The sequence below is a fragment of the Hydractinia symbiolongicarpus genome, chromosome 14 (assembly GCF_029227915.1).
Source record: "Hydractinia symbiolongicarpus strain clone_291-10 chromosome 14, HSymV2.1, whole genome shotgun sequence".
In the NCBI taxonomy this organism is placed as follows: domain Eukaryota; kingdom Metazoa; phylum Cnidaria; class Hydrozoa; order Anthoathecata; family Hydractiniidae; genus Hydractinia; species Hydractinia symbiolongicarpus.
Genome location: NC_079888.1, coordinates 7,712,241 through 7,732,498, shown reverse-complemented (window position 1 = coordinate 7,732,498; position 20,258 = coordinate 7,712,241). Strand labels below are relative to the sequence as shown.

At 44.3% G+C, this 20,258-nt stretch overlaps 44 non-coding genes across 44 annotated transcripts; 15 read left to right on the top strand and 29 right to left on the bottom strand.

The window, feature by feature from the left end:
• Positions 1-102: 102 nt before the first annotated feature.
• Positions 103-174, bottom strand: Trnaq-uug (transfer RNA glutamine (anticodon UUG)). Its single transcript has one exon. It is a non-coding gene; the product is annotated as a tRNA-Gln (tRNA).
• A 7-nt stretch (positions 175-181) lies between these two features.
• Positions 182-263, bottom strand: Trnas-gcu (transfer RNA serine (anticodon GCU)). Its single transcript has one exon. It is a non-coding gene; the product is annotated as a tRNA-Ser (tRNA).
• Positions 264-725: 462 nt separating this feature from the next.
• Positions 726-797, bottom strand: Trnaq-uug (transfer RNA glutamine (anticodon UUG)). Its single transcript has one exon. It is a non-coding gene; the product is annotated as a tRNA-Gln (tRNA).
• A 7-nt stretch (positions 798-804) lies between these two features.
• Positions 805-886, bottom strand: Trnas-gcu (transfer RNA serine (anticodon GCU)). Its single transcript has one exon. It is a non-coding gene; the product is annotated as a tRNA-Ser (tRNA).
• Positions 887-1,069: 183 nt separating this feature from the next.
• Trnak-cuu (transfer RNA lysine (anticodon CUU)) lies at positions 1,070-1,142 on the top strand. Its single transcript has one exon. It is a non-coding gene; the product is annotated as a tRNA-Lys (tRNA).
• A 205-nt stretch (positions 1,143-1,347) lies between these two features.
• On the bottom strand, positions 1,348-1,419 carry Trnaq-uug (transfer RNA glutamine (anticodon UUG)). The gene has a single exon. It is a non-coding gene; the product is annotated as a tRNA-Gln (tRNA).
• A 7-nt stretch (positions 1,420-1,426) lies between these two features.
• On the bottom strand, positions 1,427-1,508 carry Trnas-gcu (transfer RNA serine (anticodon GCU)). The gene has a single exon. It is a non-coding gene; the product is annotated as a tRNA-Ser (tRNA).
• A 183-nt stretch (positions 1,509-1,691) lies between these two features.
• Positions 1,692-1,764, top strand: Trnak-cuu (transfer RNA lysine (anticodon CUU)). The gene has a single exon. It is a non-coding gene; the product is annotated as a tRNA-Lys (tRNA).
• A 1,172-nt stretch (positions 1,765-2,936) lies between these two features.
• Trnak-cuu (transfer RNA lysine (anticodon CUU)) lies at positions 2,937-3,009 on the top strand. Its single transcript has one exon. It is a non-coding gene; the product is annotated as a tRNA-Lys (tRNA).
• A 206-nt stretch (positions 3,010-3,215) lies between these two features.
• On the bottom strand, positions 3,216-3,287 carry Trnaq-uug (transfer RNA glutamine (anticodon UUG)). The gene has a single exon. It is a non-coding gene; the product is annotated as a tRNA-Gln (tRNA).
• A 272-nt stretch (positions 3,288-3,559) lies between these two features.
• Trnak-cuu (transfer RNA lysine (anticodon CUU)) lies at positions 3,560-3,632 on the top strand. Its single transcript has one exon. It is a non-coding gene; the product is annotated as a tRNA-Lys (tRNA).
• Positions 3,633-3,837: 205 nt separating this feature from the next.
• Positions 3,838-3,909, bottom strand: Trnaq-uug (transfer RNA glutamine (anticodon UUG)). The gene has a single exon. It is a non-coding gene; the product is annotated as a tRNA-Gln (tRNA).
• A 7-nt stretch (positions 3,910-3,916) lies between these two features.
• Trnas-gcu (transfer RNA serine (anticodon GCU)) lies at positions 3,917-3,998 on the bottom strand. Its single transcript has one exon. It is a non-coding gene; the product is annotated as a tRNA-Ser (tRNA).
• Positions 3,999-4,539: 541 nt separating this feature from the next.
• Trnas-gcu (transfer RNA serine (anticodon GCU)) lies at positions 4,540-4,621 on the bottom strand. The gene has a single exon. It is a non-coding gene; the product is annotated as a tRNA-Ser (tRNA).
• Positions 4,622-4,804: 183 nt separating this feature from the next.
• Trnak-cuu (transfer RNA lysine (anticodon CUU)) lies at positions 4,805-4,877 on the top strand. The gene has a single exon. It is a non-coding gene; the product is annotated as a tRNA-Lys (tRNA).
• Positions 4,878-5,710: 833 nt separating this feature from the next.
• Trnaq-uug (transfer RNA glutamine (anticodon UUG)) lies at positions 5,711-5,782 on the bottom strand. The gene has a single exon. It is a non-coding gene; the product is annotated as a tRNA-Gln (tRNA).
• Positions 5,783-7,035: 1,253 nt separating this feature from the next.
• On the bottom strand, positions 7,036-7,117 carry Trnas-gcu (transfer RNA serine (anticodon GCU)). Its single transcript has one exon. It is a non-coding gene; the product is annotated as a tRNA-Ser (tRNA).
• Positions 7,118-7,579: 462 nt separating this feature from the next.
• Trnaq-uug (transfer RNA glutamine (anticodon UUG)) lies at positions 7,580-7,651 on the bottom strand. The gene has a single exon. It is a non-coding gene; the product is annotated as a tRNA-Gln (tRNA).
• A 630-nt stretch (positions 7,652-8,281) lies between these two features.
• Trnas-gcu (transfer RNA serine (anticodon GCU)) lies at positions 8,282-8,363 on the bottom strand. The gene has a single exon. It is a non-coding gene; the product is annotated as a tRNA-Ser (tRNA).
• Positions 8,364-8,546: 183 nt separating this feature from the next.
• Trnak-cuu (transfer RNA lysine (anticodon CUU)) lies at positions 8,547-8,619 on the top strand. Its single transcript has one exon. It is a non-coding gene; the product is annotated as a tRNA-Lys (tRNA).
• A 908-nt stretch (positions 8,620-9,527) lies between these two features.
• Positions 9,528-9,609, bottom strand: Trnas-gcu (transfer RNA serine (anticodon GCU)). The gene has a single exon. It is a non-coding gene; the product is annotated as a tRNA-Ser (tRNA).
• Positions 9,610-10,413: 804 nt separating this feature from the next.
• Trnak-cuu (transfer RNA lysine (anticodon CUU)) lies at positions 10,414-10,486 on the top strand. The gene has a single exon. It is a non-coding gene; the product is annotated as a tRNA-Lys (tRNA).
• Positions 10,487-10,692: 206 nt separating this feature from the next.
• Positions 10,693-10,764, bottom strand: Trnaq-uug (transfer RNA glutamine (anticodon UUG)). Its single transcript has one exon. It is a non-coding gene; the product is annotated as a tRNA-Gln (tRNA).
• Positions 10,765-11,394: 630 nt separating this feature from the next.
• On the bottom strand, positions 11,395-11,476 carry Trnas-gcu (transfer RNA serine (anticodon GCU)). Its single transcript has one exon. It is a non-coding gene; the product is annotated as a tRNA-Ser (tRNA).
• Positions 11,477-11,659: 183 nt separating this feature from the next.
• Positions 11,660-11,732, top strand: Trnak-cuu (transfer RNA lysine (anticodon CUU)). The gene has a single exon. It is a non-coding gene; the product is annotated as a tRNA-Lys (tRNA).
• A 285-nt stretch (positions 11,733-12,017) lies between these two features.
• Trnas-gcu (transfer RNA serine (anticodon GCU)) lies at positions 12,018-12,099 on the bottom strand. Its single transcript has one exon. It is a non-coding gene; the product is annotated as a tRNA-Ser (tRNA).
• Positions 12,100-12,282: 183 nt separating this feature from the next.
• On the top strand, positions 12,283-12,355 carry Trnak-cuu (transfer RNA lysine (anticodon CUU)). The gene has a single exon. It is a non-coding gene; the product is annotated as a tRNA-Lys (tRNA).
• Positions 12,356-12,904: 549 nt separating this feature from the next.
• Trnak-cuu (transfer RNA lysine (anticodon CUU)) lies at positions 12,905-12,977 on the top strand. The gene has a single exon. It is a non-coding gene; the product is annotated as a tRNA-Lys (tRNA).
• Positions 12,978-13,183: 206 nt separating this feature from the next.
• Positions 13,184-13,255, bottom strand: Trnaq-uug (transfer RNA glutamine (anticodon UUG)). Its single transcript has one exon. It is a non-coding gene; the product is annotated as a tRNA-Gln (tRNA).
• A 630-nt stretch (positions 13,256-13,885) lies between these two features.
• On the bottom strand, positions 13,886-13,967 carry Trnas-gcu (transfer RNA serine (anticodon GCU)). Its single transcript has one exon. It is a non-coding gene; the product is annotated as a tRNA-Ser (tRNA).
• A 183-nt stretch (positions 13,968-14,150) lies between these two features.
• Trnak-cuu (transfer RNA lysine (anticodon CUU)) lies at positions 14,151-14,223 on the top strand. Its single transcript has one exon. It is a non-coding gene; the product is annotated as a tRNA-Lys (tRNA).
• A 285-nt stretch (positions 14,224-14,508) lies between these two features.
• Trnas-gcu (transfer RNA serine (anticodon GCU)) lies at positions 14,509-14,590 on the bottom strand. Its single transcript has one exon. It is a non-coding gene; the product is annotated as a tRNA-Ser (tRNA).
• Positions 14,591-14,773: 183 nt separating this feature from the next.
• On the top strand, positions 14,774-14,846 carry Trnak-cuu (transfer RNA lysine (anticodon CUU)). The gene has a single exon. It is a non-coding gene; the product is annotated as a tRNA-Lys (tRNA).
• Positions 14,847-15,131: 285 nt separating this feature from the next.
• On the bottom strand, positions 15,132-15,213 carry Trnas-gcu (transfer RNA serine (anticodon GCU)). The gene has a single exon. It is a non-coding gene; the product is annotated as a tRNA-Ser (tRNA).
• A 1,083-nt stretch (positions 15,214-16,296) lies between these two features.
• Positions 16,297-16,378, bottom strand: Trnas-gcu (transfer RNA serine (anticodon GCU)). The gene has a single exon. It is a non-coding gene; the product is annotated as a tRNA-Ser (tRNA).
• A 540-nt stretch (positions 16,379-16,918) lies between these two features.
• Trnas-gcu (transfer RNA serine (anticodon GCU)) lies at positions 16,919-17,000 on the bottom strand. Its single transcript has one exon. It is a non-coding gene; the product is annotated as a tRNA-Ser (tRNA).
• Positions 17,001-17,183: 183 nt separating this feature from the next.
• Trnak-cuu (transfer RNA lysine (anticodon CUU)) lies at positions 17,184-17,256 on the top strand. Its single transcript has one exon. It is a non-coding gene; the product is annotated as a tRNA-Lys (tRNA).
• Positions 17,257-17,462: 206 nt separating this feature from the next.
• On the bottom strand, positions 17,463-17,534 carry Trnaq-uug (transfer RNA glutamine (anticodon UUG)). The gene has a single exon. It is a non-coding gene; the product is annotated as a tRNA-Gln (tRNA).
• Positions 17,535-18,164: 630 nt separating this feature from the next.
• On the bottom strand, positions 18,165-18,246 carry Trnas-gcu (transfer RNA serine (anticodon GCU)). The gene has a single exon. It is a non-coding gene; the product is annotated as a tRNA-Ser (tRNA).
• A 183-nt stretch (positions 18,247-18,429) lies between these two features.
• Trnak-cuu (transfer RNA lysine (anticodon CUU)) lies at positions 18,430-18,502 on the top strand. The gene has a single exon. It is a non-coding gene; the product is annotated as a tRNA-Lys (tRNA).
• A 285-nt stretch (positions 18,503-18,787) lies between these two features.
• Positions 18,788-18,869, bottom strand: Trnas-gcu (transfer RNA serine (anticodon GCU)). Its single transcript has one exon. It is a non-coding gene; the product is annotated as a tRNA-Ser (tRNA).
• Positions 18,870-19,330: 461 nt separating this feature from the next.
• On the bottom strand, positions 19,331-19,402 carry Trnaq-uug (transfer RNA glutamine (anticodon UUG)). Its single transcript has one exon. It is a non-coding gene; the product is annotated as a tRNA-Gln (tRNA).
• A 272-nt stretch (positions 19,403-19,674) lies between these two features.
• Positions 19,675-19,747, top strand: Trnak-cuu (transfer RNA lysine (anticodon CUU)). Its single transcript has one exon. It is a non-coding gene; the product is annotated as a tRNA-Lys (tRNA).
• Positions 19,748-19,953: 206 nt separating this feature from the next.
• On the bottom strand, positions 19,954-20,025 carry Trnaq-uug (transfer RNA glutamine (anticodon UUG)). Its single transcript has one exon. It is a non-coding gene; the product is annotated as a tRNA-Gln (tRNA).
• Positions 20,026-20,258: the final 233 nt, after the last annotated feature.

Here is a 20,258-nt window from a genome sequence, read left to right as displayed (position 1 = left end):
ACTTAAAAGCATTCAAATATGGCTTAGTCAATTTTAGATAAATCATCCCTTCCTCACGCATTTCTTAAACAAATGATTAAGTCAGAGTTCAAAATGAAAGTCAAGTTCTACCGAGATTTGAACTCGGATCGCTGGATTCAAAGTCCAGAGTGCTAACCATTACACCATAGAACCTAATGTGCGACGAAGATGGGATTCGAACCCACGCGGGCAGAGCCCAATGGATTAGCAGTCCATCGCCTTAACCACTCGGCCACCTCGTCTGTTTCTGTACCACGTCTACGTTATGGAAAGCTAACATTGCTGAAACTGTTTCGACTCACGTAACCTTTTACCAGCCCAAACAGTAGGATTACGCGAGTGGCCCAATTTTAAGTAATCTAAGGTGTGATCAATTGTTGCGTAAGTCCAAGACGGCTTTAGTGGCGGCACCTAAAAATTGATCAGCCCGGCTAGCTCAGTCGGTAAAGGATGAGACTCTTCATCTCAGGGTCATGGGTTCGAGCCCCACGTTGGGCATTTTCTGATAGACTTTGGATTGCATTACGAAGGCGCCGTGGAAATCACCAATTCTCCTCTAAGCATGAGTTCTGCCATAAACCTGGCAAATTTTGAAGAAATGATTTGAAAGCATTCAAATATGGCCTAGTCAATTTTAAATAAATCAGCCTTTCCCTCACGTAATTTTTAAACAAAAGATTAAATCAGAATTCAAAAAGAAGGTCAAGTTCTACCGAGATTTGAACTCGGATCGCTGGATTCAAAGTCCAGAGTGCTAACCATTACACCATAGAACCGAATGTGCGACGAAGATGGGATTAGAACCCACGCGGGCAGAGCCCAATGGATTAGCAGTCCATCGCCTTAACCACTCGGCCACCTCGTCTGTTTCTGCACCACGTCTACTTTATGGAAAGCTAACATTGCTGAACCTGTTTCGACTCACGTAACCTTTTACCAGCCCAAACAGTAGGATCACGCGAGTGGCCCAATTTCAAGTAATCTTAGGCGTGGTCAATTGTTGCATAAGTCCAAGACGGCTTTAATGGCGGAACCTAATAACGAATCAGCCGGGCTAGCTCAGTCGGTAGAGCATGAGACTCTTAATCTCAGGATCGTGGGTTCGAGCCCCATGTTGGGCGTTTTCTGATACACTTTTAATTGCATTACGAACGCGCCTTGGAAATCACCAATTCTCCTCTAATCATGAGTTCTGCCATAAACCTGGCAAATGTTGAAGAAATGACTTCGAAGCATTCAAATATGGCTTAGTCAATTATAGATAAATCATCCCTTCCTCACGTATTTCTTAAGAAAATGTTTAAATCAGAGTTCAGAAAGAAAGTCAGGTTCTACCGAGATTTGAACTCGGATCGCTGGATTCAAAGTCCAGAGTGCTAACCATTACACCATAGAACCGAATGTGCGACGAAGATGGGATTCGAACCCACGCGGGCAGAGCCCAATGGATTAGCAGTCCATCGCCTTAACCACTCGGCCACCTCGTCTGTTTCTGCACCACGTCTACTTTATGGAAAGCTAACATTGCTGAACCTGTTTCGACTCACGTAACCTTTTACCAGCCCAAACAGTAGGATTACGCGAGTGGCCCAATTTTAAGTAATCTTAGGCGTGGTCAATTGTTGCATAAGTCCAAGACGGCTTTAATGGCGGAACCTAATAACGAATCAGCCGGGCTAGCTCAGTCGGTAGAGCATGAGACTCTTAATCTCAGGATCGTGGGTTCGAGCCCCATGTTGGGCGTTTTCTGATACACTTTTAATTGCATTACGAACGCGCCTTGGAAATCACCAATTCTTCTCTAATCATGAGTTCTGCCATAAACCTGGCAAATGGTGAAGAAATGACTTGAAAGCATTCAAATATGGCTTAGTCAATTTTAAATAAATCAGCCTTTCCCTCACGTATTTTTTCAACAAAAGATTAAATAAGAATTCGAAAAGAAGGTCAGGTTCTACTGAGATTTGAACTAGGATCGCTGGATTCAAAGTCCAGAGGGCTAACCATTACACCATAGAACCGAATGTGCGACGAAGATGGGATTCGAACCCACGCAGGCAGAGCCCAATGGATAAGCAGTCCATCGCCTTAACCACTCGGCCACCTCCTCTGTTTCTGCACCACGTCTACTTTATGGAAAGCTAACATTGCTGAACCTGTTTCGACTCACGTAACCTTTTACCAGCCCAAACAGTAGGATCACGCGAGTGGCCCAATTTCAAGTAATCTTAGGCGTGGTCAATTGTTGCATAAGTCCAAGACGGCTTTAATGGCGGAACCTAATAACGAATCAGCCAGGCTAGCTCAGTCGGTAGAGCATGAGACTCTTAATCTCAGGATCGTGGGTTCGAGCCCCATGTTGGGTGTTTTCTGATACACTTTTAATTGCATTACGAACGCGCCTTGGAAATCACCAATTCTCCTCTAATCATGAGTTCTGCCATAAACCTGGCAAATGTTGAAGAAAGGACTTCGAAGCATTCAAATATGGCTTAGTCAATTATAGATAAATCATCCCTTCCTCACGTATTTCTTAAGAAAATGTTTAAATCAGAGTTCAGAAAGAAAGTCAGGTTCTACCGAGATTTGAACTCGGATCACTGCATATAAAGTCCAGAGTGCTAACCCTTACACCATAGAACCGAATGTGCGACGAAGATGGGATTCAAACCCTCGCGGGCAGAGCCCCATGGATTAGCAGTCCATCGCCTTAACCACTCGGCCACCTCGTCTGTTTCTGTACCACGTCTACGTTATGGAAAGCTAACATTGCTGAAACTGTTTCGACTCACGTAACCTTTTACCAGCCCAAACAGTAGGATTACGCGAGTGGCCCAATTTCAAGTAATCTAAGGTGTGGTCAATTGTTGCGTAAGTCCAAGACGGCTTTAGTGGCGGCACCTAAAAATTAATCAGCCCGGCTAGCTCAGTCGGTAAAGCATGAGACTCTTAATCTCAGGGTCATGGGTTCGAGCCCCACGTTGGGCATTTTCTGATAGACTTTGGATTGCATTACGAAGGCGCCGTGGAAATCACCAATTCTCCTCTAAGCTTGAGTTCTGCCATAAACCTGGCAAATGTTGAAGAAATGACTTGAAAGCATTCAAATATTGCTTAGTCAATTTTAGATAAATCAGCCTTTCACTCACGTATTTTTTAAACAAAAGATTAAATCAGAATTCGAAAAGAAGGTCAGGTTCTACCGAGATTTGAACTCGGATCGCTAGATTCAAAGTCCAGAATGCTAACCATTACACCATAGAACCGAATGTGCGACGAAGATGGGATTAGAATCCACGCGGGCAGAGCCCAATGGATTAGCAGTCCATCGCCTTAACCACTCGGCCACCTCGTCTGTTTCTGTACCACGTCTACTTTATGGAAAGCTAACATTGCTGAACCTGTTTCGACTCACGTAACCTTTTACCAGCCCAAACAGTAGGATTACGCGAGTGGCCCAATTTTAAGTAACCTTAGGTGTGGTCAATTGTTGCGTAAGTCCAAGACGGCTTTAGTGGCGGCACCTGAAAACAAATCAGCCCGGCTAGCTCAGTCGGTAGAGCATGAGACTCTTAATCTCACGGTCGTGAGTTCGAGCCCCACGTTTGGCGTTTTCTGATAGACTTTGGATTGCATTACGAACGCGTCGTGGAAATCACCAATTCACCTCTAAGCATGAGTTCCGCCATAAACCTGGCAAATGTTGAAGAAATGACTTAAAAGCATTCAAATATGGCTTAGTCAATTTTAGATAAATCATCCCTTCCTCACGCATTTCTTAAACAAATGATTAAGTCAGAGTTCAAAATGAAAGTCAAGTTCTACCGAGATTTGAACTCGGATCGCTGGATTCAAAGTCCAGAGTGTTAACCATTACACCATAGAACCGAATGTGCGACGAAGATGGGATTCGAACCCACGCGGGCAGAGCCCAATGGATTAGCAGTCCATCGCCTTAACCACTCGGCCACCTCGTCTGTTTCTGTACCACGTCTACGTTATGGAAAGCTAACATTGCTGAAACTGTTTCGACTCACGTAACCTTTTACCAGCCCAAACAGTAGGATTACGCGAGTGGCCCAATTTTAAGTAATCTAAGGTGTGGTCAATTGTTGCATAAGTCCAAGACGGCTTTAATTGCGGAACCTTATATCGTATCAGCCCAGCTAGCCCAGTCAGTAGACTATGAGACTCTTAATATCAGGGTCGTGGGTTCGAGCCTCACGTTGCGCGTTTTCTGCTGCACTTTTAATTGCATTATGAACGCGCCGTTGAAATCACCAATTCTCCTCTAAGCATGAGTTCTGCCATAAACCTGGCAAATTTTGAAGAAATGATTTGAAAGCATTCAAATATGGCCTAGTCAATTTTGAATAAATCAGCCTTTTCCTCACGTATTTTTCAAACAAAAGATTAAATCAGAATTCAAAAAGAAGGTCAGGTTCTACCGAGAGTTGAGCTCGGATCGCTGGATTCAAAGTCCAGAGTGGTAACCATTACACCATAGAACCGAATGTGCGACGAAGATGGGATTCGAACCCACGCGGGCAGAGCCCAACGGATTAGCAGTCCATCGCCTTAACCACTCGGCCACCTCGTCTGTTTCTGTACCACGTCTACTTTATGGAAAGCTAACATTGCTGAACCTGTTTCGACACACGTAACCTTTTACCAGCCCAAACAGTAGGATTACGCGAGTGGCCCAATTTTAAGTAATCTTAGGTGTGGTCAATTGTTGCGTAAGTCCAAGACGGCTTTAATGGCGGAACCTAATAACAAATCAGCCCGGCTAGCTCAGTCGGTAGAGCATGAGACTCTTAATCTCAGGGTCGTGGGTTCGAGCCCCACGTTGGGCGTTTTCTGATACACTTTTAATTGCATTACGAACGCGCCGTGGAAATCACCAATTCTCCTCTAAGCATGAGTTCTGCCATAATCCTGGCAAATGTTGAAGAAATGACTTGAAAGCATTCAAATATGGCTTAGTCAATTTTAAATAAATCATCCTTTCCCTCCCGTATTTGTTAAACAAAAGATTAAAAAAGAATTCAAAAAAAAGGTCAGGTTCTACCGAGATTTGAACCCGGATCGCTGGATTCAAAGTCCAGAGTGCTAACCATTACACCATAGAACAGCATGTGCGACGATGATGTGATTCGAACCCACGCGGGCAGGCAGAGCCCGAAGGATTAGCAGTCCATCGCCTTAACCACTCGGCCACCTCGTCTGTTTCTGTACGACGTCTACTCTATGGAAAGCTAACATTGCTGAACCTGTTTCGACTCACGTAACCTTTTACCAGCCCAAACAGTAGGATTACGCGAGTGGCCCAATTTTAAGTAATTTAAGGTGTGGTCAATTGTTGCGCAAGTCCAAGACGGCTTTAATGGCGAAACCTAATAACGAATTAGCCTGGCTAGCTCAGTTGGTAGAGCATGACACTCTTAATCTCAGGGTCGTGGGTTCGTACCCCACGTTGGGAGTTTTCTGATACACTTTAAATTGCATTACGAACGCGCCGTGGAAATCACCAATTCTCCTCTAAGCATGAGTTCTGCCATAAACCTGGCAAATGTTAAAGAAATGACTTGAAAGCATTCAAATATGGCTTAGTCAATTTTAAATAAATCAGCCTTTCCCTCACGTATTTGTTAAACAAAAGATTAAAAAAGAAATCGAAAAGAAGGTCAGGTTCTACCGAGATTTGAACTCGGATCGCTGGATTCAAAGTCCAGAGTGCTAACCATTACACCATAGAACCACATGTGCGACGAAGATGTGATTCGAACCCACGCGGACAAAGCCCGAAGGATTAGCAGTCCATCGCCTTAACCACTCGCCCATCTCGTCTGTTTCTGTACCACGTCTACTTTATGGAAAGCTAACATTGCTTAACCTGTTTTGACTCACGTAACCTTTTACCAGCCCAAACAGTAGGATTACGTGAGTGGCCCAATTTTAAGTAATCTTAGGCGTGGTCAATTGTTGCGTAAGTCCTAGACGGCTTTAACGGCGGAATCTAATAACGAATCGGCCCGGCTAGCGAAGTCGGTACAGCATGAGACTCTTCATCGTAGGGTCGTGGGTTCGAGCCCCACGTTAGGAGTTTTCTGATACACTTTTAATTGCATTACGAACGCGCCGTGGAAATCACCAATTGTCCTCTAAGCCTGAGATCTGCCATAAACCTGGCAAACGTTGAAGAAATGACTTGAAAGCATTCAAATATGGCTTAGTCAATTTTAAATAAATCAGCCTTTTCCTCACGTATTTTTCAAACAAAAGATTAAACAAGAATTCAAAAAGAAGGTCAGGTTCTACCGAGAGTTGAGCTCGGATCGCTGGATTCAAAGTCAAGAGTGCTAACCATTACACCATAGAACCGAATGTGCGACGAAGATGGGATTCGAACCCACGCGGGCAGAGCCCAACGGATTAGCAGTCCATCGCCTTAAGCACTCGGCCACCTCGTCTGTTTCTGTACCACGTCTACTTTATGGAAAGCTAACATTGCTGAACCTGTTTCGACACACGTAACCTTTTACCAGCCCAAACAGTAGGATTACGCGAGTGGCCCAATTTTAAGTAATTTAAGGTGTGGTCAATTGTTGCATAAGTCCAAGACGGCTTTAATGGCGGAACCTAATAACGAATCAGCCGGGCTAGCTCAGTCGGTAGAGCATGAAACTCTTAATCTCAGGGTCGTGGATTCGAGCCCCACGTTGGGCGTTTTCTGCTGCACTTTTAATTGCATTACGAACGCGCCGGGGAAATCACCAATTCTCCTCTAAGCATGAGTTCTGCCATAATCCTGGCAAATGTTGAAGAAATGACTTGAAAGCATTCAAATATGGCTTAGTCAATTTTAAATAAATCATCCTTTCCCTCACGTATTTTTTTAACAAAAGATTAAATCAGAATTCAAAGAGAAGGTAAGGTTCTACCGAGATTTGAACTCGGATCGCTGGATTTAAAGTCCAGAGTGCTAAACATTACACCATAGAACCGAATGTGCGACGAAGATGGGATTCGAACCCACGCGGGCAGAGCCCGAAGGATTAGCAGTCCATCGCCTTAACCACTCGGCCACCTCGTCTGTTTCTGTACCACGTCTACTTTATGGTAAGCTAACATTGCTGAACCTGTTTCGACACACGTAACCTTTTACCAGCCCAAACAGTAGGATTACGCGAGTGGCCCAATTTTAAGTAATTTAAGGTGTGGTCAATTGTTGCGCAAGTCCAAGACGGCTTTAATGGCGAAACCTAATAACGAATTAGCCTGGCTAGCTCAGTTGGTAGAGCATGACACTCTTAATCTCAGGGTCGTGGGTTCGTACCCCACGTTGGGAGTTTTCTGATACACTTTAAATTGCATTACGAACGCGCCGTGGAAATCACCAATTCTCCTCTAAGCATGAGTTCTGCCATAAACCTGGCAAATGTTAAAGAAATGACTTGAAAGCATTCAAATATGGCTTAGTCAATTTTAAATAAATCAGCCTTTCCCTCACGTATTTGTTAAACAAAAGATTAAAAAAGAAATCGAAAAGAAGGTCAGGTTCTACCGAGATTTGAACTCGGATCGCTGGATTCAAAGTCCAGAGTGCTAACCATTACACCATAGAACCACATGTGCGACGAAGATGTGATTCGAACCCACGCGGACAAAGCCCGAAGGATTAGCAGTCCATCGCCTTAACCACTCGCCCATCTCGTCTGTTTCTGTACCACGTCTACTTTATGGAAAGCTAACATTGCTTAACCTGTTTTGACTCACGTAACCTTTTACCAGCCCAAACAGTAGGATTACGTGAGTGGCCCAATTTTAAGTAATCTTAGGCGTGGTCAATTGTTGCGTAAGTCCTAGACGGCTTTAACGGCGGAATCTAATAACGAATCGGCCCGGCTAGCGAAGTCGGTACAGCATGAGACTCTTCATCGTAGGGTCGTGGGTTCGAGCCCCACGTTAGGAGTTTTCTGATACACTTTTAATTGCATTACGAACGCGCCGTGGAAATCACCAATTGTCCTCTAAGCCTGAGATCTGCCATAAACCTGGCAAACGTTGAAGAAATGACTTGAAAGCATTCAAATATGGCTTAGTCAATTTTAAATAAATCAGCCTTTCCCTCACGTATTTTTTAAACAAAAGATTAAACAAGAATTCCAAAAGAAGGTCAGGTTCTACTGAGATTTGAACAAGGATCGCTGGATTCAAAGTCCAGAGGGCTAACCATTACACCATAGAACCGAATGTGCGACGAAGATGGGATTCGAACCCACGCGGGCAGAGCCCAATGGATTAGCAGTCCATCGCCTTAACCACTCTGCCACCTCGTCTTTTTCTGTACCACGTCTACTTTATGGTAAGCTAACATTGCTGAACCTGTTTCGACACACGTAACCTTTTACCAGCCCAAACAGTAGGATTACGCCAGTGGCCCAATTTTAAGTAATCTTAGGTGTGGTCAATTGTTGCGTAAGTCCAAGACGGCTTTGATGGCGGAACCTAATAATGAATCAGCCCGGCTAGCTCAGTCGGTAGAGCATGAGACTCTTAATCTCAGGGTCGTGGGTTCGAGCCCCACGTTGGGCGTTTTCTGATACACTTTTAATTGCATTACGAACGCGCCGTGGAAATCACCAATTCTCCTTTAAGCATGAGTTCTGCCATAAACCTGGCAAATGTTGAAGAAATGACTTGAAAGCATTCAAATATGGCTTAGTCAATTTTAAATAAATCAGCATTTCCCTCAAGTATTTGTTAAACAAAAGATTAAAAAAGAATTCGAAAAGAAGGTCAGGTTCTACTGAGATTTGAACAAGGATCGCTGGATTCAAAGTCCAGAGGGCTAACCATTACACCATAGAACCGAATGTGCGACGAAGATGGGATTCGAACCCACGCGGGCAGAGCCCAATGGATTAGCAGTCCATCGCCTTAACCACTCTGTCACCTCGTCTGTTTCTGTACCACGTCAACTTTATGGAAAGCTAACATTGCTGAACCTGTTTCGACTCACGTAACCTTTTACCAGCCCAAACAGTAGGATTACGCGAGTGGCCCAATTTTAAGTAATTTAAGGTGTGGTCAATTGTTGCATAAGTCCAAGACGGCTTTAATGGCGGAACCTAATAACGAATCAGCCGGGCTAGCTCAGTCGGTAGAGCATGAAACTCTTAATCTCAGGGTCGTGGATTCGAGCCCCACGTTGGTCGTTTTCTGCTGCACTTTTAATTGCATTACGAACGCGCCGGGGAAATCACCAATTCTCCTCTAAGCCTGAGTTCTGCCATAAACCTGGCAAATGTTGAAGAAGTGACTTGAAAGCATTCAAATATGGCTTAGTCAATTTTAAATAAATCAGCCTTTCCCTCACGTATTTTTTTAACAAAAGATTAAATCAGAATTCAAGGAGAAGGTAAGGTTCTACCGAGATTTGAACTCGGATCGCTGGATTTAAAGTCCAGAGTGCTAAACATTACACCATAGAACCGAATGGGCGACGAAGATGGGATTCGAACCCACGCGGGCAGAGCCCAACGGATTAGCAGTCCATCGCCTTAACCACTCGGCCACCTCGTCTGTTTCTGTACCACGTCTACTTTATGGAAAGCTAACATTGCTGAACCTGTTTCGACTCACGTAACCTTTTACCAGCCCAAACAGTAGGATTACGCGAGTGGCCCAATTTTAAGTAATTTAAGGTGTGGTCAATTGTTGCATAAGTCCAAGACGGCTTTAATGGCGGAACCTAATAACGAATCAGCCGGGCTAGCTCAGTCGGTAGAGCATGAAACTCTTAATCTCAGGGTCTTGGATTCGAGCCCCACGTTGGGCGTTTTCTGCTGCACTTTTAATTGCATTAGGAACGCGCCGGGGAATCACCAATTCTCCTCTAAGCCTGAGTTCTGCCATAAACCTGGCAAATGTTGAAGAAATGACTTGAAAGCATTCAAATATGGCTTAGTCAATTTTAAATAAATCAGCCTTTCCCTCACGTATTTTTTTAACAAAAGATTAAATCAGTATTCAAAGAGAAGGTAAGGTTCTACCGAGATTTGAACTCGGATCGCTGGATTTAAAGTCCAGAGTGCTAAACATTACGCCATAGAACCGAATGTGCGACGAAGATGGGTTCTAACCCACGCGGGCAGAGCCCAACGGATTAGCAGTCCATCGCCTTAACCACTCGGCCACCTCGTCTGTTTCTGTACCACGTCTACTTTATGGAAAGCTAACATTGCTGAACCTGTTTCGACACACGTAACCTTTTACCAGCCCAAACAGTAGGATTACGCCAGTGGCCCAATTTTAAGTAATCTTAGGTGTGGTCAATTGTTGCGTAAGTCCAAGACGTCTTTAATGGCGGAACCTAATAACGAATCAGCCCGGCTAGCTCAGTCGGTAGAGCATGAGACTCTTAATCTCAGGGTCGTGGGTTCGAGCCCCACGTTGGGCGTTTTCTGATACACTTTTTATTGCATTACGAACGCGCCGTGGAAATCACCAATTCTCCTCTAAGCATGAGTTCTGCCATAAACCTAGCAAATGTTGAAGAAATGACTTGAAAGCATTCAAATATGGCTTAGTCAATTTTAAATAAATCAGCCTTTCCCTCACGTATTTGTTAAACAAAAGATTAAAAAAGAATTCGAAAAGAAGGTCAGGTTCTACCGAGATTTGAACTCGGATCGCTGGATTCAAAGTCCAGAGTGCTAACCATTACACCATAGAACCACATGTGCGACGAAGATGTGATTCGAACCCACGCGGACAGAGCCCGAAGGATTAGCAGTCCATCGCCTTAACCACTCGGCCACCTTGTCTGTTTCTGTACGACGTCTACTCTATGGAAAGTTAACATTGCTGAACCTGTTTCGACTCACGTAACCTTTTACCAGACCAAACAGTAGGATTACACGAGTGGCCCAATTTTAAGTAATGTAAGGTGTGGTCAATTGTTGCGTAAGTCCAAGACGGCTTTAATGGCGGAACCTAATAACGAATCAGCCCGGCTAGCTCAGTCGGTAGAGCATGAGACTCTTAAACTCAGGGTCGTGGGTTCAAGCACAACGTTGGGCGTTTTCTGCTGCACTTTTAATTGCATTATGAACGCGGCGTGAAAATCACCAATTCCCCTCTAAGCATGAGTTCTGCCATAAAGCTGGCAAATTTTGAATAAATGACTTGAAAGCATTCAAATATGGCTTAGTTAGTTTTGAATATATCAGCCTTTCCCTCACGTATTTTTCAAACAAAAGATTAAATCAGAATTCAAAAAGAAGGTCAGGTTCTACCGAGAGTTGAACTCGGATGGCTGGATTCAAAGTCCAGAGTGCTAAACATTACACCATAGAACCGAATGTGCGACGAAGATGGGATTCGAACCCACGCGGGCAGAGCCCAACGGATTAGCAGTCCATCGCCTTAACCACTCGGCCACCTCGTCTGTTTCTGTACCACGTCTACTTTATGGAAAGTTAACATTGCTGAACCTGTTTCGACACACGTAACCTTTTACCAGCCCAAACAGTAGGATTACGCGAGTGGCCCAATTTTAAGTAATCTTAGGTGTGGTCAATTGTTGCGTAAGTCCAAGACGGCTTTAATGGCGGAACCTAATAACGAATCAGCCCGGCTAGCTCAGTCGGTAGAGCATGTGACTCTTAATCTCAGGGTCGTGGGTTCGAGCCCCACGTTGGGCGTTTTCTGATGCACTTTTAATTGCATTACGAACGCGCCGTGGAAATCATCAATTCTCCTCTAAGCATGAGTTCTGCCATAAACCTGGCAAATGTTGAAGAAATGACTTGAAAGCATTCAAATATGGCTTAGTCAATTTTAAATAAATCAGCCTTTCCCTCACGTGTTTTTTTAACAAAAGATTAAGTCAGAATTCAAAGAGAAGGTAAGGTTCTACCGAGATTTGAACTCGGATCGCTGGATTTAAAGTCCAGAGTGCTAAACATTACACCATAGAACCGAATGTGCGACGAAGATGGGATTCGAACCCACGCGGGCAGAGCCCAACGGATTAGCAGTCCATCGCCTTAACCACTCGGCCACCTCGTCTGTTTCTGTACCACGTCTACTTTATGGAAAGCTAACATTGCTGAACCTGTTTCGACACACGTAACCTTTTACCAGCCCAAACAGTAGGATTACGCCAGTGGCCCAATTTTAAGTAATCTTAGGTGTGGTCAATTGTTGCGTAAGTCCAAGACGGCTTTAATGGCGGAACCTAATAACGAATCAGCCCGGCTAGCTCAGTCGGTAGAGCATGAGACTCTTAATCTCAGGGTCGTTGGTTCGAGCCCCACGTTGGGCGTTTTCTGATACACTTTTAATTGCATTACGAACGCGCCGTGGAAATCACCAATTCTCCTCTAAGCATGAGTTCTGCCATAAACCTGGCAAATGTTGAAGAAATGACTTGAAAGCATTCAAATATGGCTTAGTCAATTTTAAATAAATCAGCCTTTCCCTCACGTATTTTTTTAACAAAAGATTAAATCAGTATTCAAAGAGAAGGTAAGGTTCTACCGAGATTTGAACTCGGATCGCTGGATTTAAAGTCCAGAGTGCTAAACATTACGCCATAGAACCGAATGTGCGACGAAGATGGGTTCTAACCCACGCGGGCAGAGCCCAACGGATTAGCAGTCCATCGCCTTAACCACTCGGCCACCTCGTCTGTTTCTGTACCACGTCTACTTTATGGAAAGCTAACATTGCTGAACCTGTTTCGACACACGTAACCTTTTACCAGCCCAAACAGTAGGATTACGCCAGTGGCCCAATTTTAAGTAATCTTAGGTGTGGTCAATTGTTGCGTAAGTCCAAGACGTCTTTAATGGCGGAACCTAATAACGAATCAGCCCGGCTAGCTCAGTCGGTAGAGCATGAGACTCTTAATCTCAGGGTCGTGGGTTCGAGCCCCACGTTGGGCGTTTTCTGATACACTTTTTATTGCATTACGAACGCGCCGTGGAAATCACCAATTCTCCTCTAAGCATGAGTTCTGCCATAAACCTAGCAAATGTTGAAGAAATGACTTGAAAGCATTCAAATATGGCTTAGTCAATTTTAAATAAATCAGCCTTTCCCTCACGTATTTGTTAAACAAAAGATTAAAAAAGAATTCGAAAAGAAGGTCAGGTTCTACCGAGATTTGAACTCGGATCGCTGGATTCAAAGTCCAGAGTGCTAACCATTACACCATAGAACCACATGTGCGACGAAGATGTGATTCGAACCCACGCGGACAGAGCCCGAAGGATTAGCAGTCCATCGCCTTAACCACTCGGCCACCTTGTCTGTTTCTGTACGACGTCTACTCTATGGAAAGTTAACATTGCTGAACCTGTTTCGACTCACGTAACCTTTTACCAGACCAAACAGTAGGATTACACGAGTGGCCCAATTTTAAGTAATGTAAGGTGTGGTCAATTGTTGCGTAAGTCCAAGACGGCTTTAATGGCGGAACCTAATAACGAATCAGCCCGGCTAGCTCAGTCGGTAGAGCATGAGACTCTTAAACTCAGGGTCGTGGGTTCAAGCACAACGTTGGGCGTTTTCTGCTGCACTTTTAATTGCATTATGAACGCGGCGTGAAAATCACCAATTCCCCTCTAAGCATGAGTTCTGCCATAAAGCTGGCAAATTTTGAATAAATGACTTGAAAGCATTCAAATATGGCTTAGTTAGTTTTGAATATATCAGCCTTTCCCTCACGTATTTTTCAAACAAAAGATTAAATCAGAATTCAAAAAGAAGGTCAGGTTCTACCGAGAGTTGAACTCGGATGGCTGGATTCAAAGTCCAGAGTGCTAAACATTACACCATAGAACCGAATGTGCGACGAAGATGGGATTCGAACCCACGCGGGCAGAGCCCAACGGATTAGCAGTCCATCGCCTTAACCACTCGGCCACCTCGTCTGTTTCTGTACCACGTCTACTTTATGGAAAGTTAACATTGCTGAACCTGTTTCGACACACGTAACCTTTTACCAGCCCAAACAGTAGGATTACGCGAGTGGCCCAATTTTAAGTAATCTTAGGTGTGGTCAATTGTTGCGTAAGTCCAAGACGGCTTTAATGGCGGAACCTAATAACGAATCAGCCCGGCTAGCTCAGTCGGTAGAGCATGTGACTCTTAATCTCAGGGTCGTGGGTTCGAGCCCCACGTTGGGCGTTTTCTGATGCACTTTTAATTGCATTACGAACGCGCCGTGGAAATCATCAATTCTCCTCTAAGCATGAGTTCTGCCATAAACCTGGCAAATGTTGAAGAAATGACTTGAAAGCATTCAAATATGGCTTAGTCAATTTTAAATAAATCAGCCTTTCCCTCACGTGTTTTTTTAACAAAAGATTAAGTCAGAATTCAAAGAGAAGGTAAGGTTCTACCGAGATTTGAACTCGGATCGCTGGATTTAAAGTCCAGAGTGCTAAACATTACACCATAGAACCGAATGTGCGACGAAGATGGGATTCGAACCCACGCGGGCAGAGCCCAACGGATTAGCAGTCCATCGCCTTAACCACTCGGCCACCTCGTCTGTTTCTGTACCACGTCTACTTTATGGAAAGCTAACATTGCTGAACCTGTTTCGACACACGTAACCTTTTACCAGCCCAAACAGTAGGATTACGCCAGTGGCCCAATTTTAAGTAATCTTAGGTGTGGTCAATTGTTGCGTAAGTCCAAGACGGCTTTAATGGAGGAACCTAATAACGAATCAGCCCGGCTAGCTCAGTCGGTAGAGCATGAGACTCTTAATCTCAGGGTCGTTGGTTCGAGCCCCACGTTGGGCGTTTTCTGATACACTTTTAATTGCATTACGAACGCGCCGTGGAAATCACCAATTCTCCTCTAAGCATGAGTTCTGCCATAAACCTGGCAAATGTTGAAGAAATGACTTGAAAGGATTCAAATATGGCTTAGTCAATTTTAAATAAATCAGCCTTTCCCTCACGTATTTGTTAAACAAAAGATTAAAAAAGAATTCGAAAAGAAGGTCAGGTTCTACCGAGATTTAAACTCGGATCGCTGGATTCAAAGTCCAGACGGCTAACCATTACACCATAGAACCGAATGTGCGACGAAGATGGGATTCGAACCCACGCGGGCAGAGCCCAATGGATTAGCAGTCCATCGCCTTAACCACTTTGCCACCTCGTCTGTTTCTGTACCACGTCAACTTTATGGAAAGCTAACATTGCTGAACCTGTTTCGACTCACGTAACCTTTTACCAGCCCAAACAGTAGGATTACGCGAGTGTCCCAATTTTAAGTAATTTAAGGTGTGGTCAATTGTTGCATAAGTCCAAGACGGCTTTAATGGCGGAACCTAATAACGAATCAGCCGGGCTAGCTCAGTCGGTAGAGCATGAAACTCTTAATCTCAGGGTCGTGGATTCGAGCCCCACGTTGGGCGTTTTCTGCTGCACTTTTAATTGCATTACGAACGCGCCGGGGAAATCACCAATTCTCCTCTAAGCCTGAGTTCTGCCATAAACCTGGCAAATGTTGAAGAAATGACTTGAAAGCATTCAAATATGGCTTAGTCAATTTTAAATAAATCAGCCTTTCCCTCACGTATTTGTTAAACAAAAGATTAAAAAAGAATTCGAAAAGAAGGTCAGGTTCTACCGAGATTGTAACTCGGATCGCTGGATTCAAAGTCCAGAGTGCTAACCATTACACCATAGAACCACATGTGCGACGAAGATGTGATTCGAACCCACGCGGACAGAGCCCGAAGGATTAGCTGTTTCGACTCACGTAACCTTTTACCAGCCCAAACAGTAGGATTACACGAGTGGCCCAATTTTAAGTAATGTAAGGTGGGGTCAATTGTTGCGTAAGTCCAAGACGGCTTTAATGGCGGAACCTAATAACGAATCAGCCCGGCTAGCTCAGTCGGTAGAGCATGAGACTCTTAAACTCAGGGTCGTGGGTTCAAGCACAACGTTGGGCGTTTTCTGCTGCACTTTTAATTGCATTATGAACGCGGCGTGGAAATCACCAATTCCCCTCTAAGCATGAGTTCTGCCATAAAGCTGGCAAATTTGAAGAAATGACTTGAAAGCATTCAAATATGGCTTAGTTAGTTTTGAATATATCAGCCTTTACCTCACGTATTTTTCAAACAAAAGATTAAATCAGAATTCAAAAAGAAGGTCAGGTTCTACCGAGAGTTGAACTCGGATGGCTGGATTCAAAGTCCAGAGTGCTAAACATTACACCATAGAACCGAATGTGCGACGAAGATGGGATTCGAACCCACGCGGGCAGAGCCCAACGGATTAGCAGTCCATCGCCTTAACCACTCGGCCACCTCGTCTGTTTCTGTACCACGTCTACTTTATGGAAACCTAACATTGCTGAACCTGTTTCGACACACGTAACCTTTTACCAGCCCAAACAGTAGGATTACGCGAGTGGCCCAATTTTAAGTAATCTTAGGTGTGGTCAATTGTTGCGTAAGTCCAAGACGGCTTTAATGGCGGAACCTAATAACGAATCAGCCCGGCTAGCTCAGTCGGTAGAGCATGTGACTCTTAATCTCAGGGTCGTGGTTCGAGCCCCACGTTGGGCGTTTTCTGATGCACTTTTAATTGCATTACGAACGCGCCGTGGAAATCATCAATTCTCCTCTAAGCATGAGTTCTGCCATAAACCTGGCAAATGTTGAAGAAATGACTTGAAAGCATTCAAATATGGCTTAGTCAATTTTAAATAAATCAGCCTTTCCCTCACGTGTTTTTTTAACAAAAGATTAAATCAGAATTCAAAGAGAAGGTAAGGTTCTACCGAGATTTGAACTCGGATCGCTGGATTTAAAGTCCAGAGTGCTAAACATTACACCATAGAACCGAATGTGCGACGAAGATGGGATTCGAACCCACGCGGGCAGAGCCCAACGGATTAGCAGTCCATCGCCTTAACCACTCGGCCACCTCGTCTGTTTCTGTACCACGTCTACTTTATGGAAAGCTAACATTGCTGAACCTGTTTCGACACACGTAACCTTTTACCAGCCCAAACAGTAGGATTACGCCAGTGGCCCAATTTTAAGTAATCTTAGGTGTGGTCAATTGTTGCGTAAGTCCAAGACGGCTTTAATGGCGGAACCTAATAACGAATCAGCCCGGCTAGCTCAATCGGTAGAGCATGAGACTCTTAATCTCAGGGTCGTGGGTTCGAGCCCCACGTTGCGCGTTTTCTGATACACTTTTAATTGCATTACGAACGCGCCGTGGAAATCACCAATTCTCCTCTAAGCATAAGTTCTGCCATAAACCTGGCAAATGTTGAAGAAATGACTTGAAAGCATTCAAATATGGCTTAGTCAATTTTAAATAAATCAGCCTTTCCCTCACGTATTTGTTAAACAAAAGATTAAAAAAGAATTCGAAAAGAAGGTCAGGTTCTACCGAGATTTGAACTCGGATCGCTGGATTCAAAGTCCAGAGGGCTAACCATTACACCATAGAACCGAATGTGCGACGAAGATGGGATTGGAACCCACGCGGGCAGAGCCCAATGGATTAGCAGTCCATCGCCTTAACCACTCTGCCACCTCGTCTGTTTCTGTACCACGTCAACTTTATGGAAAGCTAACATTGCTGAACCTGTTTCGACTCACGTAACCTTTTACCAGCCCAAACAGTAGGATTACGCGAGTGGCCCAATTTTAAGTAATTTAAGGTGTGGTCAATTGTTGCATAAGTCCAAGACGGCTTTAATGGCGGAACCTAATAACGAATCAGCCGGGCTAGCTCAGTCGGTAGAGCATGAAACTCTTAATCTCAGGGTCGTGGATTCGAGCCCCACGTTGGGCGTTTTCTGCTGCACTTTTAATTGCATTACGAACGCGCCAGGGAAATCACCAATTCTCCTCTAAGCCTGAGTTCTGCCATAAACCTGGCAAATGTTGAAGAAATGACTTGAAAGCATTCAAATATGGCTTAGTCAATTTTAAATAAATCAGCCTTTCCCTCACGTATTTTTTTAACAAAAGATTAAATCAGAATTCAAAGAGAAGGTAAGGTTCTACCGAGATTTGAACTCGGATCGCTGGATTTAAAGTCCAGAGTGCTAAACATTACACCATAGAACCGAATGTGCGACGAAGATGGGATTCGAACCCACGCGGGCAGAGCCCAACGGATTAGCAGTCCATCGCCTTAACCACTCGGCCACCTCGTCTGTTTCTGTACCACGTCTACTTTATGGAAAGCTAACATTGCTGAACCTGTTTCGACACACGTAACCTTTTACCAGCCCAAACAGTAGGATTACGCCAGTGGCCCAATTTTAAGTAATCTTAGGTGTGGTCAATTGTTGCGTAAGTCCAAGACGGGTTTAATGGCGGAACCTAATATCGAATCAGCCCGGCTAGCTCAGTCGGTAGAGCATGAGACTCTTAATCTCAGGGTCGTGGGTTCGAGCCCCACGTTGGGCGTTTTCTGATACACTTTTAATTGGATTACGAACGCGCCGTGGAAATCACCAATTCTCCTCTAAGCATGAGTTCTGCCATAAACCTGGCAAATGTTGAAGAAATGACTTGAAAGCATTCAAATATGGCTTAGTCAATTTTAAATAAATCAGCCTTTCCCTCACGTGTTTTTTTAACAAAAGATTAAGTCAGAATTCAAAGAGAAGGTAAGGTTCTACCGAGATTTGAACTCGGATCGCTGGATTTAAAGTCCAGAGTGCTAAACATTACACCATAGAACCGAATGTGCGACGAAGATGGGATTCGAACCCACGCGGGCAGAGCCCAACGGATTAGCAGTCCATCGCCTTAACCACTCGGCCACCTCGTCTGTTTCTGTACCACGTCTACTTTATGGAAAGCTAACATTGCTGAACCTGTTTCGACACACGTAACCTTTTACCAGTCCAAACAGTAGGATTACACGAGTGGCCCAATTTTAAGTAATGTAAGGTGTGGTCAATTGTTGCGTAAGTCCAAGACGGCTTTAATGGCGGAACCTAATAACGAATCAGCCCGGCTAGCTCAGCCGGTAGAGCATGTGACTCTTAATCTCAGGGTCGTGGTTCGAGCCCCACGTTGGGCGTTTTCTGACACACTTTTAATTGCATTACGAACGCGCCGTGGAAATCATCAATTCTCCTCTAAGCATGAGTTTTGCCATAAACCTGGCAAATGTTGAAGAAATGACTTGAAAGCATTCAAATATGGCTTAGTCAATTTTAAACAAATCAGCCTTTCCCTCACGTATTTGTTAAACAAAAGATTAAAAAACAATTCGAAAAGAAGGTCAGGTTCTACCGAGATTTGAACTCGGATCGCTGGATTCAAAGTCCAGAGTGCTAACCATTACACCATAGAACCAAATGTGCGACGAAGATGTGATTCGAACCCACGCGGACAGAGCCCGAAGGATTAGCAGTCCATCGCCTTAACCACTCGGCCACCTCGTCTGTTTCTGTACCACGTCTACTTTATGGAAAGCTAACATTGCTGAACCTGTTTCGACACACGTAACCTTTTACCAGCCCAAACAGTAGGATTACGCGAGTGGCCCAATTTTAAGTAATCTTAGGTGTGGTCAATTGTTGCGTAAGTCCAAGACGGCTTTAATGGCGGAACCTAATAACGAATCAGCCCGGCTAGCTCAGTCGGTAGAGCATGAGACTCTTAATCTCAGGGTCTTGGGTTCGAGCCCCACGTTGGGCGTTTTCTGATACACTTTTAATTGCATTACGAACGCGCCGTGGAAATCATCAATTCTCCTCTAAGCATGAGTTTTGCCATAAACCTGGCAAATGTTGAAGAAATGACTTGAAAGCATTCAAATATGGCTTAGTCAATTTTAAACAAATCAGCCTTTCCCTCACGTATTTGTTAAACAAAAGATTAAAAAAGAATTCGAAAAGAAGGTCAGGTTCTACCGAGATTTGAACTCGGATCGCTGGATTCAAAGTCCAGAGTGCTAACCATTACACCATAGAACCACATGTGCAACGAAGATGTGATTCGAACCCACGCGGACAGAGCCCGAAGGATTAGCAGTCCATCGCCTTAACCACTCGGCCACCTTGTCTGTTTCTGTACGACGTCTACTCTATGGAAAGCTAACATTGCTGAACCTGTTTCGACTCACGTAACCTTTTACCAGCCCAAACAGTAGGATTACGCGAGTGGCCCAATTTTAAGTAATGTAAGGTGTGGTCAATTGTTGCGTAAG